The following is a 17,848-nucleotide window of genomic DNA, read 5'->3' as shown; positions in this document are numbered from 1 at the left end:
AAATTTGAGGAAAGAAGAAATAAAAATAAAAACTGAATTTTTACCTTCTCTTGGGAAGAATATTATTTTTCAGGGATGAATATAGAAGTATACGAAAGAGCCTCTTTAATTATTGACAAAGAATCATCTCGTAAATTTCTTCACACTTTTTTAGAATTATCCTGTATATCTAATAGATACCCTATATGATAAATCTAACAATAAGGTATAATAAAAAGATGTCAATTTAGAATGAAAAGTATGAAGGAGAAAAAATGCGACTTTTGACAATTTTAAAAGCGCGAGGCCCATACAGCACAAAATATTTCTAAATATTTTTATAAAATATTGCATAGACACATTTGAAAATGATTTTAAGAATATTTTAAAATGATTTAAAAATGTTTTGTGATAACATTTTTTAGAATATTTTTTTTTATCGCTCAGATATTTTCTGAAATATTTGATACATATATTTTTGAAATATTAGTTTAAATCTATATTCAAAAATATTTTTAAAACATGAAAAAATGGACATGGAAACATTTGAAAAATATTTTCGAGAATTATTTGATCTTTTAAGGAATATTTTTCAAAGTTTTGAAAAATATTTTCTGCTGTATGAGGGAGGCTTAAAATTGCGAAGAAGAGAAACATACCTAATGTTTATACGATCATCGTTCGATAGTTGTTCCATTGACGCTTCGAAATTTGCGTTAAATTTGAGATACGTATTCCGCGAGCGCAATGCTACTCGCTTTGTTTCGGTAACTGATATCACGATAACACGTCCCCTTTAACCCATTAACCCAAATAATTGGCGATTCGCCAGAATCGCTGGAGCGCGCATTCAAGGCCTGATGTATCGCCCGAAACCGCGTTAACCTCGCCGCTTAAGACCAATACCTCCGCAACAGCAATTCCATTAAGGACATTCGTAAGCGTAAGCGATTGTCCGCCTGATCGTTGACATCTTAACGTTACGCCCTATGTCACACACAATTCGCAATCAGCATGACCATCATTTCGGTTTGTCATTACGAAATGTTGGGGGATGCAGAGAGGGAGATTTGAGAAAAAAAGACACTGAAACGAGATTCGAACAAATTTCCAAATTCCATCACTACATTTTTGAGAAATTTATAATTGAAATTGCGAAAAAGAGCTTTTTTTCTATGTTGTAGATAAAAATATGTAAATTTATCTTTGAGAAGACAAAAATGATTTTGTTTTAAATATAGCTACAATTATATGGCGATTCAGATAATTTTTAAATAATATAATAATTTTTAAGACTGCTTATGTAAACAGTTATAAAAAATGTAAATTATGAAAGAAGTATAAAAAGATATTTATAATTTTATTTATAAGTTTTATCGCTTTAAATTTTACGTAAGCGTAAGCGATTGTCCACCTGATCGTTGACATCTTAACGTTACGCCCTATGTCACACACAATTCGCAATCAGCATGACCATCATTTCGGTTTGTCATTACGAAATGTTGGGGGATGCAGAGAGGGAGATTTGAGAAAAAAAGACACTGAAACGAGATTCGAACGAATTTCCAAATTCCATCACTACATTTTTGAGAAACTTAAAATTGAAATTGCGAAAAAGAGCTTTTTTCTATGTTGTAGATAAAAATATGTAACAAACGAGATTCGAACGAATTTCCAAATTCCATCACTACATTTTGAGAAATTTAAAATTGAAATTGCGAAAAAGAGCTTTTTTCTATGTTGTAGATAAAAATATGTAAATTTATCTTTGAGAAGACAAAAATGATTTTGTTTTAAATATAGCTACAATTATATGGCGATTCAGATAATTTTTAAATAATATAATAATTTTTAAGACTGCTTATGTAAACAGTTATAAAAAATGTAAATTATAAAAGAGGTATAAAAAGATATTTATAATTTTATTTATAAGTTTTATCGCTTTAAATTCTACTACTTAAGCATTTTTATGTGCTATGAATCTAAACCAAATTATCTGAACGTTATTCTAGATAATTTTGTAAAGATAACACTTTTTTTTATCTAAGATACAGATGTAAATAATACATATTTTTATTATTTATACAAAGCTAAGATGATGCCAAAGTTTCATCTAGATAATTATCTATATAATTTTTAGATAACAGCAAACACTGGCTACATATGTGACATGTTGGAAAAGTTTTATTGCAATCAAAATAAAATATATTGTTAGAACTTTTAACTCTTAATAGGAATTTTTAGTGTCATATAATTAAGAAGATATCCATGATTGATTAAATATGAGGTGTATTGCGGAAATTAGTGGTGATAACTTACAACTATGTTTATTTAAACTTGTATATTTTTCATGTCACTGAATACAAATTCAATGTCAAAATCATAACATTTAAAATGATGGATTCAATATGGAGAGTTTATAACAATCTAAATATATTTCCAAGTTTCACTATTTTAAATTTGGCAATTTTGATATTTAAGGTTTAGCGATCTAAAAAGGAACATCTATACTTAAATAAACATAATTGCATTTGGTAAAATCGTCATGACCTAATTAAATTATATTAACTTCAACTTTATTTGCCATATTTAAAATCATGAATATCTTATTAATCATAATTAATCAAACATTTCCTTTCAGGGTTGAAAGTCCTAACAACATATTTTATTTTGCTTATAATAAAACTTCTCCGGCATGTCGCATATTGTAACTACAATATGATAAAAATCGCAAAAATAGTTCTTTTTTGCAACTTTAATTGTAAATTTCTCAAAATTATGATGTAGTGCAGCAATTTGAAAATCAGATTCATGTTCAGCGTTTAAAAAAGGAACGATCAATCTCGAGATAAAAAGAAAGCATCTGTCCGAGTAATTTTGCCTTTCTAAAATCTTTCTATAAAATAAAACATTTCTCAAGATAAAAATATTAATATAAAGTCTTTACGAAATTACGCATTGCAAACTTTTGTGCAAAATGTCACGTCGTACGTTTAAAACATTTCTTTCTTATAAAAGTGCAGAACGTTGGAAAATTTATACGCGACTTTGCGACGTACAACGGTTAAATCGTTATTAATTTCCACGACAAGCTTTATTTAGCAGAATCTCGTTAATTAACTGAAAGTGACACGAATCGCAAGCCAGACGTTGACGATGAATCCACGTTTGGAATGATTTATCGTTTTATCTAACAATAAGTATACACCGAGGCACACGTGCAAACTTCGGGCTATACGTGCTCATGAATGGATTCTACGAGTCTATATATTCTCGCTCGGAGAATTGTTAGATGGAAGTTAATGGGGTAGGAGTGTTTGTGTCATCGGAAAAGCGACCCGTCTGGATATCAGACATCATGACGAGGGTGGAGAAAAGAGCAGAGAGACGTATACATCACGTAATAACGACACTGATGACGAAGTAATGGAGCCGAGGCTCGCGAAGGATTTCGCGTCCGGGTTTTACACAGGGCTCTCAATTCCACCCTGGATATTTCGGATCACGATGCGCCTAAAGTCGCTTTGCATTCCTTTCGCATGCGATCGATATTCGCTCTTTGTTCACGAGGGCGAACTGAAAGAACGAAAGAGACCTCGGGTCATGCATATACAGCGTTATATTTACTATTTATATTCGGATTCACTTCATTTTTTTAACAATGTACATAAATTTTAAATATAAGAGTGGGTATCGATTTTTCTCAGCAGACTGCGAATAAAATTCTTGACTAGCAGACTGCAATTTGTTTTTTTTTTTATGGAACGAAATTAATCGGATCAAGAAAGCAGCAATGTTGCTATTTTTTGATCATTATAATGTGATAAGTATGGTATATTTATAATATATTATAAATGTGCGAAAACATACATTGTCAATTGCATAAATATTTAACGATTCACACTCTGGATTTAGATCGATTTGACGTACACAAACACATAATTACTATTATACTATTTCATTTCTAAACTAATGTAAGCATAATTTATGGAATATTAAAACTAGGAATTAATGTACTTTGTGCACAAATAGAGTATGACAAAAAATAGAAGACAGGAAGGGTAATCGATATGTAAACACTTTTTGAAATTATAAATTATTAATAAAATCCAAAAACACAATGACTACAAATTGTTCCGAAAATACATTTTTAAGAATTATACAATTTTTGTAACTTTTCTATTATTAAATTAATTTTTTATTGTGCTGTCAAACTGTGCAGTAAAAGAAATTTTTCGTTATTTCCTGAATAAAATCCCAAAACATATAAAACATATTTTTTTAAATATATATGATAAAAAAATTGTGAGTTCCAAGAATCTACAATTGAAAAAACTTAAACATTTATTAAAAAATGCAATTTCTTTATTTTTTGATTTTAACAAGATTTTTATAGAGCAAATTAATATTTTTATTACTTTTTCTGTCTCGAAAATTAGTGCGATTCCGTCAAAATTTTGCTGCGAAACGCTTAATAAGTCTTGTTATCAGAAATTCCTTTCCTCTCTATAAAGAGGGGAGAGAAAGGGCTTGCCCTTTCATTTTGCTCCTATTACCACCTACTTACGTTCTCTAATGGGTGAATCATCCTTCGACTATATCGTTCCCGAAAACTTTGAATGTAGTAGCAGTATTCCGGGTGTAAACATCATTTCCTAGTTTATAACTTGATAACTTGATAACTTGATAACTTGATATCTTACCTATTATCTGCAAGATACCGAAATAAATTTAAGAGCTTCAAATTCTACTTTCGTTACAGTTCTCTCGGATCGATCTTAGCGATTCACACAGTTAGTTACTTCGAAATAAAATATAATATCTATAGGATACATAAGAGGATTCGTTCAGTTTTCTTTCGTGTATTTATGACTATAATAGAAATGACCAAGTTTCTTCTTTTTTTCATAAAAACGTCTTATTATATTTTTCTCCATAATTTTTGGGATAGTAATAAAATTAAAGAAAAATATACATATCTAAATACAAAGAAAATTATATTTTTTTGAAGAAAATATTTTTTTGAATAAGGTAATTAATTATAAATAATTATTAATCTTTTATATTATTTAGTAACAAAATTAACTATGTATGATTGATATAGTTTATTTTGTTATAAAATAAAATACATTGAATATTCGAGATGTTCAGTCAACTACCATTTATTACATGTATAAATTATAAAACTACAGTCATTATATTAAAACTAACGCAAATTACAATCATTCTATAAACGTTTCGACCGCACGCGGTCTTCTTCAGTATAATTATTGAAATATAAATTCTTACAATTCACATAATATCGAAATTTAATTATAGTTATTCAGAATCAAGAGTTTTTGAGCAATTAACGCGTGTTTCAATCCGTCCTGTCCAACAATGTTCGCCTCGATATGATCCCTGATTTTGTTCAGATCTCGGATAGTTTCATCGTTAATATGCGAGAAATTAACCCGTTCCGTAGGCGCTGCGATTAATAAAAAATTACCGATCAACGTATGTCCAAATTATAATATGTATCCCCTACAATTGGTAGTATGCTTACCTATCATCGTTCTTCTTGACAATTTTGCTACTTATTAACAGTTATTAAGGATGACACATAACAAACCAACAATACAGAAAGACAGCTCATTTTAAACTCTACTTGATCGGAGAGCGTGCGTGTTTATATATGATCTAATATCTATGTTTTACTCGTTAATGTCCTATTTGTCCTATTATTATTTCTTGTTCGCTAATATATCCAAAATATCAAAATACGACTCGCTAAGTAACTCAGTATCTTTGTTTAAATTTAGTCCATTTTTTTGTTCCTTGATATGTAGCATCTCAGAAATGAGTCTTTTATAATAATTATTTTCGTTGTCCATGATCTTAACATTGTCCCAATTAAAAGTATGATGTTCATTTATTATGTGTTCAGAAATTACTGAATGTTTCGTTGAGTCCAATCTAATATTATTTTCATGTTCTTTCATTCGCGTCTGCAATTGCCTCTTTGTTTGGCCTACATAAGATGCATTACAATTATTGCAACTGATCTTATAAACCACATTCGAATTGCATGGATGTTTAGTTTTATCTTTCTGCGCTTTAATAATATTATCCAGTTTGTTGAGACATCTATACCCTACCATACAATTTTTATTTTTTACCGAGGAAACAATCATTTCTGAGATCCCATCTATATACGGAATGACAAAGAATTTTTTATTGACCGAGTCATTTCCTATACTTTTTGTTCTTTCTATGTTGGCCTGTCTCTCTATAATGCTCCCCTTAGATATGATGTGTTCTATCCGATGATTAATTTTGTTAAAAATCAGATCAAGAGGGTAACCATTGCTTCTGAGTATATTAATAATTAACTCCAAATTTTTATTAAAAAATAGTGGATGTGATAGTAATAGACATCTGTCTACAAGGTTATATATTATTCCAATTTTGTGGCATAATGGGTGGTTTGAATAAAATGATAACGTCCTTCCTGAGAAGGTTTCTTTTTGATACCAGTCTATATATATTTTGTTATTAATAATTTTAAGTGATAAATCTAAGAAATTCAAGCTATGGTTAACCTCTTGTTCGACCGTGAATTTAAGTCTTTCATGATAGTTGTTAAAATTATTCACAATCTGAGTCATATTAGTCATAGAGGTGGCCACTATTATGTCATCCACATAACGAAAATAAAACAAACATTCCAAATTCAACGCTTTGAGAACTGTATCCTCAAGATCTTGCATAACCAGGTCTGCAATAATTGGTGATAACGGTGACCCCATAGGGGTCCCAAACGTCTGTTTATAAATTATGTCATCAAATGTAAAATATGTAGAAGTCAATATGAATTTTATACCCCCCAAAAATTCGTTTTTTGGTATTCCATACGCTTTTGGAAGGAGAGAATCACTACAACGTAATTTATAATATTCGTTTTTTGAAATATGGAAAACGTTTTAAAAGATGTCAACACTTACACTATTGTTAAAAAAAATCCGTGCAAAAAAATAGAGAACGATTGGAATGATTTGTTGAAGAGATGGCTTAAGGAAGATTATATTTCAAAAAACGAATATTATAAATTACGTTGTAGTGATTCTCTCCTTCCAAAAGCGTATGGATTACCTAAAATCCATAAGGAAAACTATCCAGTTAGAATCATAGTTTCATCGGTTGATACAGCTCTATACTCGCTGGCTTCGTTTTTACAAAACACCTTACGAACTAGTCTACCCAAAGCGAAAAGTCATATTAATAATAGTTTTGATTTGTACAGCATATTGTCTGGTAAAAAGATTGATGAGAATGATAGGATGTTTTCCTTGGATGTGGTGTCTTTGTTTACGAACGTTCCTCTGGATCTTGCGATTGACGGTATTAACGATAGATGGGATCGCATTGGAATAAATACTAAAATACCGAAAAACGAATTTTTGGGGGGTATAAAATTCATATTGACTTCTACATATTTTACATTTGATGACATAATTTATAAACAGACGTTTGGGACCCCTATGGGGTCACCGTTATCACCAATTATTGCAGACCTGGTTATGCAAGATCTTGAGGATACAGTTCTCAAAGCGTTGAATTTGGAATGTTTGTTTTATTTTCGTTATGTGGATGACATAATAGTGGCCACCTCTATGACTAATATGACTCAGATTGTGAATAATTTTAACAACTATCATGAAAGACTTAAATTCACGGTCGAACAAGAGGTTAACCATAGCTTGAATTTCTTAGATTTATCACTTAAAATTATTAATAACAAAATATATATAGACTGGTATCAAAAAGAAACCTTCTCAGGAAGGACGTTATCATTTTATTCAAACCACCCATTATGCCACAAAATTGGAATAATATATAACCTTGTAGACAGATGTCTATTACTATCACATCCACTATTTTTTAATAAAAATTTGGAGTTAATTATTAATATACTCAGAAGCAATGGTTACCCTCTTGATCTGATTTTTAACAAAATTAATCATCGGATAGAACACATCATATCTAAGGGGAGCATTATAGAGAGACAGGCCAACATAGAAAGAACAAAAAGTATAGGAAATGACTCGGTCAATAAAAAATTCTTTGTCATTCCGTATATAGATGGGATCTCAGAAATGATTGTTTCCTCGGTAAAAAATAAAAATTGTATGGTAGGGTATAGATGTCTCAACAAACTGGATAATATTATTAAAGCGCAGAAAGATAAAACTAAACATCCATGCAATTCGAATGTGGTTTATAAGATCAGTTGCAATAATTGTAATGCATCTTATGTAGGCCAAACAAAGAGGCAATTGCAGACGCGAATGAAAGAACATGAAAATAATATTAGATTGGACTCAACGAAACATTCAGTAATTTCTGAACACATAATAAATGAACATCATACTTTTAATTGGGACAATGTTAAGATCATGGACAACGAAAATAATTATTATAAAAGACTCATTTCTGAGATGCTACATATCAAGGAACAAAAAAATGGACTAAATTTAAACAAAGATACTGAGTTACTTAGCGAGTCGTATTTTGATATTTTGGATATATTAGCGAACAAGAAATAATAATAGGACAAATAGGACATTAACGAGTAAAACATAGATATTAGATCATATATAAACACGCACGCTCTCCGATCAAGTAGAGTTTAAAATGAGCTGTCTTTCTGTATTGTTGGTTTGTTATGTGTCATCCTTAATAACTGTTAATAAGTAGCAAAATTGTCAAGAAGAACGATGATAGGTAAGCATACTACCAATTGTAGGGGATACATATTATAATTTGGACATACGTTGATCGGTAATTTTTTATTAATCGCAGCGCCTACGGAACGGGTTAATTTCTCGCATATTAACGATGAAACTATCCGAGATCTGAACAAAATCAGGGATCATATCGAGGCGAACATTGTTGGACAGGACGGATTGAAACACGCGTTAATTGCTCAAAAACCCTTGATTCTGAATAACTATAATTAAATTTCGATATTATGTGAATTGTAAGAATTTATATTTCAATAATTATACTGAAGAAGACCGCGTGCGGTCGAAACGTTTATAGAATGATTGTAATTTGCGTTAGTTTTAATATAATGACTGTAGTTTTATAATTTATACATGTAATAAATGGTAGTTGACTGAACATCTCGAATATTCAGCTCGATAAGTTGGCCTTATATTTATCACTTTGTTTTCAATATACGAGCGACAATTGTATTAATTTATATAAAATACATTATTTAAAATATTTGGCTGTTTACTTATATAAAAAAGTTTTAATTTTTTTATTTAAAAAATTAATTTTATTAAAATAAAATTTTAATCAAAATACATTTTTATATAAAATAATATTAGTTTTAAAAAAATATTATATACTAGACAGAATTTATTCACGTATAGTTAAGAAGAATACAAATTGTCGAAAAGATATTTCTTTGGAGATCTGACTCGGCAGTTTATAACTTGCAAGTCGCGTCTGTCGGATTCGATTTAACAGCAAAGCTCGATTTCTTGACAGAGAGGACTAGGAAAGAAGAAAACGGCGCCACGATGTTAGGAGACGCCATTTTATCTGATTTCCCGAAAAAAGCGTTTTACACTCCGGCAAATCTATATTTTTTTTTGTTTTTTTTACTGACAATATATCGGTGAAATTTATTTATTTCCATTTCATTAAATATTCTACATCACTGTTGTGATTCATTGAAATTAATGCCAACAATGACAATCGAAAAGGTAATTGAATGGAAAAGCCATTCATGGCGCAGTATTTTAAGATATCAAATTTGAAAGCTTGCCTGATGGGCTTAGCTAATGCAGTTTATCGAATTTGCGCTTATTTATTTGTACATGCAACTCGATTAAACAAGCGTTGTGTTAATAAACTAATAATGTTTGCAATATATGAAATTGAATAATCCATATTTTTCCAGGGCTTTTAGTTATTGTGAAGCGAGAGCTAAGAATTAAAGAGAATATATGATTAAAAGAGAAGAAAGTTATATATTTTCTAGAGAGCATTTTAAAACTTTAAGACAATAGTTTATAAACAATGTATTTAGTGAATTATTTTTTTAAATGTTTAAAGTATATACATCGTGCAAAAAATATATATATAAAATTTATAAATAATATTATTTTTATATATAAAATTATAAAACATTTTTTTAAGAAAAATGTTGAAACAGAATTCTTGTATGTAATATAAAATTTATTATACATATATATATATATCTAATATAAATTTTTATAATTATAGCCAAATATAATAATCTATATTAAAACTGTATTAGAACAGATTTAATATAAGAAAGTGATTTATTCAAGCAACAGTATGCACAATTTTGGAGAATATCTGTTTTTGAACGCAACACATAAACAACAACTTTTGCAATATATAGCACCCCATAAAACAAATTAATGTGAAATGACATTGCATTCAGCAATGAAAAGAGTGTTGTAGCATAACATTTGTCAGCTTTTTCGGCATGGAATGTCCAGTGATGGAACACTTCATGTGTCGCCTCGATGTACTTAAATTGATTTAAGAGAATGCCACCTCGGCAATGAATCACGCGATGGTCCTCTATCATCGATCGATATTAATGTTCGGAAAAAAATCATAGGGCGGGCGATATAATAAATCAGAAACTCACTTTTGAGAAGCAAGTGTGTTCATGTACTATACACACAGACAGACGCATTCATCCATTTTCTCTCTTTCTCTTCGAATGAAACGAGAGCGTTTAACTGCATTCTACTAAATAATAGTTTATGAACCGCGATGTCGGTCCCGCAAAAGATTTAAGAACGGTGGTAGTTTAGGAGACAAGAGAGTTCCAGGGGTGATTCGCTTCGTGAGCTCCCTAATTTCTATTTCCGCCATGACGTCACATTTTTTTCTCCTTCCCTCAAGCGTCGTAGAAGCTATTACGTGATTGTGACTGAGGGTGACTTTCGTGATCCGTGACGATGACATGCGGAGAAAGATGTATCATAAAATATAATGTAACATAATTTCAAATAATATATAATAGTAGGAAAGTGTGTTAAATATTAAAGGTAAATAGTAAAATTGTAAGAAAACTGGCAAAGAAATAATTTTGCTAAATTATTTCTAACAATAAAATAAAAAAAATTATAACAATAACGAAGTTCATTTTTTACAAAAATTTTCAGTTTGTAATAAAACATATTTAAAAGAATGTCATATTTATAATCATAAATTCTTTTCAAAAATTTAACAAAAATACTTTTTGTAGCTCACAAAAATATAAATATAATATATAAAAAAACATCTAAGTAAAAAAAACAAATTTAGTAAATAGTTCCAGCACGATATAGGAAAATGTATCTTAAAAATTGTGTCAACGCTTCAAAATGCTTTAATAATAAATTTAATTTTTTAATCATAAATTTAGAAACGTCACTTATCAACAAATTACTTAATGAGAGAACGTCAACACCTAAAAATATTTTAATTCTGTTGAAAAAGCACAGTAAAAGTGCGATGTGACATACTTTTCCGCATATAAATGAAAAAAGAAATATAAATGAAAAAAATATGAAATATAAAATTAAAAGGAATGTTGCGCGTTATACGATCAAAATTCAGCGGTGCTATCGCAATGTGAATGTTTGAGTTTATCTCTCGATTATCTGGCCTTTTAAAGTTCCTAAATTTGCGTCGTCGCGAGAAGCCAGTTTCCGCGGTTATGAACGATGCTCGATTCTATCGCTCGATTAATTATTCGCACTCGTAATTTGATATTCTGCGCGCGCGAGCCAATATTCGTGCACAGCCGCGAAATAACAACCGAATGGTTTCCATGAACAACAAATCGAATTAATGTCGCTACAGCGATTAATGTAGCAGTTTTGTTGCGGAAATAATGCATAGAACTTCTAATAATATAGCAATAATTAGTTAAAGGGATGATCGCGCAACTAAAATATTTTAAGATCGCCAAATAGATATTTTTTTTATATAAAAAAAATTAGCAATTGATAAAAGTGGCGGAACCATATCGTATTTTATTAAACTCGAAATCGAAGCGTTTTCACGAAAAGTTTTCATTTTTTTAAATGTTTGTTTATTTGAGCAATTATACGAGACGTGAAGTAAAAATTTCGTTGCATACGCTTTGCTTCCCATTATTGATAATTAATATAATCATTTATTTATTGTAACTTGCAGCGAAATCAATTTTGCACTTTGCTTTTCTTCTTTATAGAATATTTTAAAATTGGAAATTGCTTTTAATTATCAATTAATTAATTAACATTAATTTAGCTTTATGTATATTATATCGAAGGGAAAGATATCATTTTATTAATTTTAAAATTAAATTTAGCTTAATTTAATTTGAGCAGCTTTGTTAATTTTATTATATTAATTATTAATTTCTATAATTTTATTATATTAATTATTAATTTCTATAATTTTATTCGTCCTTTTTTTAGGAAATTCAGTGATTATCTGTGGTATAAAAAATCGGCCAATTCTGCAGTCATCAGTGGGGTTTGAAGCGCAAGTCTACGATTTTGGTGAGTGATAAATTATTTTGTATAAAATTATAAAATAATTATATGTAAAATGAAAAGAAATTTTCGACGATTGGGGAGGAATATATATTATAAATATATAAAAATAAACACTAGCAATAAGTAGTGTTTCTTTATCAAGTAAGAAAAATGATTCGAATTACATGGCGACATAATTTGGATCGCAATCATTTAAGCCGAGAGAAGAAGCCAGACTTGGACGTTGTTCAAAAAGTTAGTATTGATGTTTATTTCGGTATATACGATTAAATACAACGTTTAGGGGCTTTGTCCCCATTCTCTTCGAGTCCTCGTCGGTTCCCATTATTGTTTTCCGGCCGTGGACACGGTTGCGCAGGAAAGGAGCCGACATCTATTTGGGAAAAACGGATGAAACATCTGGCCGAGGAAATTTAATTTCTAAGCTTTAGCTCTCTCTGTGCGCTCACTTAGCGCTAATTTCTTGCTTTTTGTAACTCGATAAAAATCGACGGCCCCTTGTTACGTTCTCCCTCTCTCTCTCGCTCTCTCTTACTTAGAATCTTGTCGGGGAGAAAAAAAGATTGGAAAGGCGACGTTCCTCGGTTCCTTTTTCGCTCTGATTGGAAATGTTTGTCTCCACATCGATCTATGATCCAAGCGTGCTCCTCCACCTCCTTGAGCTATCAGAATTTTTCCCGTACTCCGAAAAGCTCTTTTCTCTCGAGAACGCTTTCGATCAGTCGCAGAAAAAAACTTGTCAACTCTTCCTCCCTCTTTCTTCACTTTCTTCCTTTTTTTCTTCGTTTTTTTTTTCAACGTTTATTGGGGGTTCCTGCTGAAAGCCCGAGACGAAAGCGTAAAAGGAGGAGGGAGAGAAGAACGAGGACGGAATGGAAATGGAAAAGAGGAAAAAGATTATGTTTGAACTTATTTGTGTGGAGTTTTATAGAAACTACACGAGTGCGCGATCAATTGAAATGATTGTGAATGTCGGTTCCATTTTGTTGTCTTCGGTTTCTGTTTCGGTCCGGATCTTCATCTAGCGCGTCACGCTTCACTGCGTTAACAGAATGCAGAAAAGTTTTATTCTATTTCATCGAATGAGAAAAAAAAAAAGAAAAAAAATCGGGATTGACGTATAGATATATTAGAAATACGGTATACATAGAATTTTCTATAATTTTCCGATTAAATAAATAATCGAAATTAATTACACTTGGAATTGAATGTTACATCTACATTTATATGCAGAAATTTTATTTTTATCGGTGGAGAATAACAGAAAATAGTAACTTGGATTTTTTCCGAGTTTTCTTTTAAACGAACGAAACTAGAAGAGAAGAATTTATTTCCAAGTGAAAGTGCGAGAAAAATTAGAAATCGTTAATTCTAAAGCGTTGTTTGCATTTAACAAGTAGAGATAAAAAACAAAGGAGGGAAGGAAATGCAGACAGATAGACGGGCAAACTTTTGAAGGAATGGTAGAGCAAAAATAGTATATTGTGTATCAAGTGCGGAAAGTTGACAATTGGTCACGAGTGCGACCACCCCACACGAGTGAACAATTGTCAATCCGCACGTGATACACATACTATTTTGTATTACAAGTGCAGGCAAAGTGGCTTTGTGCGCGTTTTCTGTGCGCGAGGTGGCCGATCGCACGCCGCCTTGCGGCGGCACGGTGCGCGAATAGCCGTGTTCAAAGTCATTGTCCACGGCTGAAGCCGTGGGCAATGGCTTTAAACGCGGCTTATTCACTCACCGCGTCGCCGCTAGATGGCGGAAGGGAAATCGGCTGCTTTCCGCACAGAAAACACGCACACAAAGTGCCACTTTGCCTGCACGTGTAATACAAAATCAATTTGTCCACGTGTGTGACCTCTTTTGAGAGCGCTTAGGGGGTGAATTTCCCGACTGCGTCGGGATCTCTAGATCTCTATTTCCCTTCGCGCTCTTTTTTTGTCATCGCAGTTCTCTTTAAACCGCCGCGCCGCGCCGTTCCCTTTAATAAATCTGAAGGAGTCATCGCTCCTCCCGCCTAATGTCTTTGTCATGTTGACCGTCGACAAATCGCTGTTTGATATAAGCGAATTGTTCCATTTCTTCCACGCGTCACCCCTATTCTCACCCATTCCCTCATCGTTCACCCGCGTGTATGCATCATCATTTCTCTTTAGACCGAAACTGGGGCTTTCTTTCGCGCGTAGAAAGAGAAGGCAACCGGAAGTGAACGTCGGAACGGAGGAGCAAATGGCGGGCAGGGGTTGATATCGCGCGTATCCGCCGCAAAAAGTCTCCACCTTGCCTCCAGAAGGCAGCAAGCAAGAAATCAGTAGCGGGCGAATGGCTGGAATTAGATTCTGCTCGTGTGCGGGCATCCCCTTTTTCCTCCTTTTTCCTCCCCTATCTTCCTCTCTCTCTCTCTCTCTCTTCCTCTATTCCGGGGCGGAGTGTTTAAAGCCCGTGAAATGGGCCGCCTCGTTCTCCTCCGCTTCTCTCCCTTTCGTTTTCGCTCACCCTACGAGGACTGAACTTGGGCGTAAGGGATTCTCCTCGCTAATGGTTGCTAGTTTCTCCCAAAGCTCGAGGCTCTTTTTTTTCAGGGAGGAGGAAGAGCTGCTCCAGCTCGCGCGGTTGCCGAAAATTTTAATTGCCGTCGGTTGGAACTTGGCTCTTTATCACGTGCACATATTACTCAATGTTCAAGTTATACTGAAAGTTTCCCCAAAAGTTTCACGAGCATTGCTAGATTTCCTTAACTGCGGGAAAGAAATATTAAAGGAAACGACTCGTTAGCAAACTGAAAAAATTGTGTGTGTATATTATAAAATAAGCGCACAAAATTTTAGATGATCTTTTTGACGAAAATTAAAGGGGATTTCTTATATGTATAAACATATATTCTTGCATCCCTGATTCGAGGAGTTACACTTTTCTGAAGAAAGAGGTCAAAATTAAATTTTTATTAAAACAAATATTGATAAGTATTCACCAAGTTTCATTTCTTTAATTTGTCTGCTGAGGAAAAAAATAAAGACTTACTTTTTACCTCCTTCTTTAGAGAAGTGTAACTCTTCAGGAAGAGATATAAGAGTACATTTAAAATTTTTGCACTTATTTAGATACACTCTCTATATGCTGCATTTTAATTTTTCATTGACGTTTCTAAAAAATCAAAACATCCCACAAAAAATGTTTCAAAGCTGTATTTTAGCAGAAAACATTTTGAAATTTCAAGAGCGTAATTACTGTTTTTTAAAAAGGACCATTATAATTTTTTCACATAAATTGATTTTTCGTAATTATCGTATATTTGAAGTAAACAATTGCAATTCAAAAATATCAATGTGTTATTCAAAATGGGACACCGTATATGCGTAGTATGCGTTTGCGCACACGTGCGTAAATTGTAAATTCTGTAAATCTCTCGTGTGTAGATAAAGCGGGTTTAATTGAGTAGAAAGTACCCCTTGTTTTGTGATCTTCGCAATAATGATTGAGAAATTAATTTTAAAATATCGAACATTTGCAGGATTAGAAAAGACACAGCTTAATTTTAAGCGGATTAGTCGATCTTCTTTAATTAATTCTTCGTTAATTATTGTGAAGATCGCAGAACTGTGAAAGACCTTTCTTCTCGATTTATTCAGCTCTACTTGTGCACGAGAGGTTGGACGATTATTATCGTACTATGTATTTAAACATGTACATTTTTATATTTTTAATATCTATAATTTTATTATATAATTTATTTATGCAATTTAAAGCTTGTTTTTATAATCTGTTTTTTTCTATCTATTAAATATATTTTTTTAAACTCTCTAAAATATCGATTCGCATTATAAAGATTAAATTTGTCGATTTAAATTCAGCGGATACGTCAGTTAACCGGAAAATAATCGCTAACAAGTCTGCTGGATAATCCAAATTTTTGGAAAAATTATTTTATAAATTAATTCCAAGTTGACAAGCCAAAAATAAGCATTATTTGTTTGAATTTCGCTCTGCCAGTTTATTTAAAATAGAATATGCAGGAAACGAAAAGTTCCGATAACAACTGATATTTTTAGGTAAAAAAATTTATCGTGTTTATTTGTATGCTACATTTATCGGAAATATTTTCATTTTTGATTTGTTCAAACATTATTATTGTTTTAGTCAATTTGTATATTCAAGCAACTACGTTGCACATAGAAATTCCTTTAAAGTTTCATTAAAGATCTAAAAATTAAAATATTAAAACATTCTAAGAAATTAATAATTTATTATATTTAATAATACTATATTACATTTTTTAAATATGTTTTTACATGCAAATATATATATATATATATGTATATATAAATCTTTTCCGTTATATTTTAATTACTTATAATAAGGAAATCGTTTTTAAATATATCTATATACAAATAAAAATGTTTCAAATTGTTATTTTTTCTTACTGGTATAAAATTTAAAAAATAGGGTATACAAATCACGTGAAAAAATTTGATCATATTGTAGATTCTGTCAAAAGAGAAAAAATGCGGCGATATTCCAGGTGCATACAATATGTACTAAGCATCGATCGAGTCGCGAATAGAAACGCAGTTGCTAAATCGGTCGTCGGGCAAAAGTAGCTATCAAGTACTATAAAATACTTTTGTCGTCATTATTACGCGATATAAACGTCATAGGTTATCGGTATGCCACAGAAATTGCGCAAAATATTGCAACACCGATTGGGGAATTGAACGATGTGGAATAAATATTCCACACGCGGAGCGAGAGAGAGAGTTACAGCTAAAGCTGGGTTGTAATCCCTAACGAACCGAAAATATCCATATTTCCGAGCGATCGGCAAAGCGTCGAAACGTCGTTTCCTCCATTAGTGAATCGAACCGATATCACGGATATCGCGAAAGTCGAACACTGGAGACCAACGATTGAAGCGCGAACAATATTGTTGAAACCGGAACAATAGTGTAATCGACTAGAAGGCAGAATCTCCGTTATCGGAAGCGCCATTATTCGGATGTCCAACCATTTCAATTTTTCAATATATATTCCATGTTCCCCCGTTATCCAAATAAAATATCTTCTTGCTGAATATCTCTTTTCCCGTTGAAACAGGAATACTTCGCGCGATATTTATTTTCTAGAAATGAAAAGAGAGAAGGAGAGAGAAAGGTACAATTCTTTATTTTTTGGGGGTTCCGTGATATTAAAAGAAGATAGTTTTAGACATGTAAATAATAAGTAGTTCAATTCATTTTATGGAATGCTTTTAAATTTATTTTTTTATAATATTATTGTATAATACGTTAAAATGATTCCTTTAAAAA

The 17,848-nt window shown here is 31.6% G+C and overlaps 1 protein-coding gene across 1 annotated transcript in view; it reads left to right on the top strand.

The window, feature by feature from the left end:
• Con (leucine rich repeat protein connectin) overlaps positions 1 to 17,848 on the top strand; it is a 163,830-nt gene that overhangs the window by 34,511 nt on the left and 111,471 nt on the right. Inside the window, 1 exon segment of the mRNA XM_085489224.1 lies at positions 12,462 to 12,545. The gene's annotated coding sequence lies outside the window, so the exon portion shown is untranslated.

The sequence above is a fragment of the Nylanderia fulva genome, unplaced genomic scaffold (assembly GCF_048542155.1).
Source record: "Nylanderia fulva isolate GAGA-0341 unplaced genomic scaffold, ASM4854215v1 Scaffold8, whole genome shotgun sequence".
NCBI lineage: Eukaryota > Metazoa > Arthropoda > Insecta > Hymenoptera > Formicidae > Nylanderia > Nylanderia fulva.
This window is presented reverse-complemented; position numbering and strand designations above follow the sequence as displayed.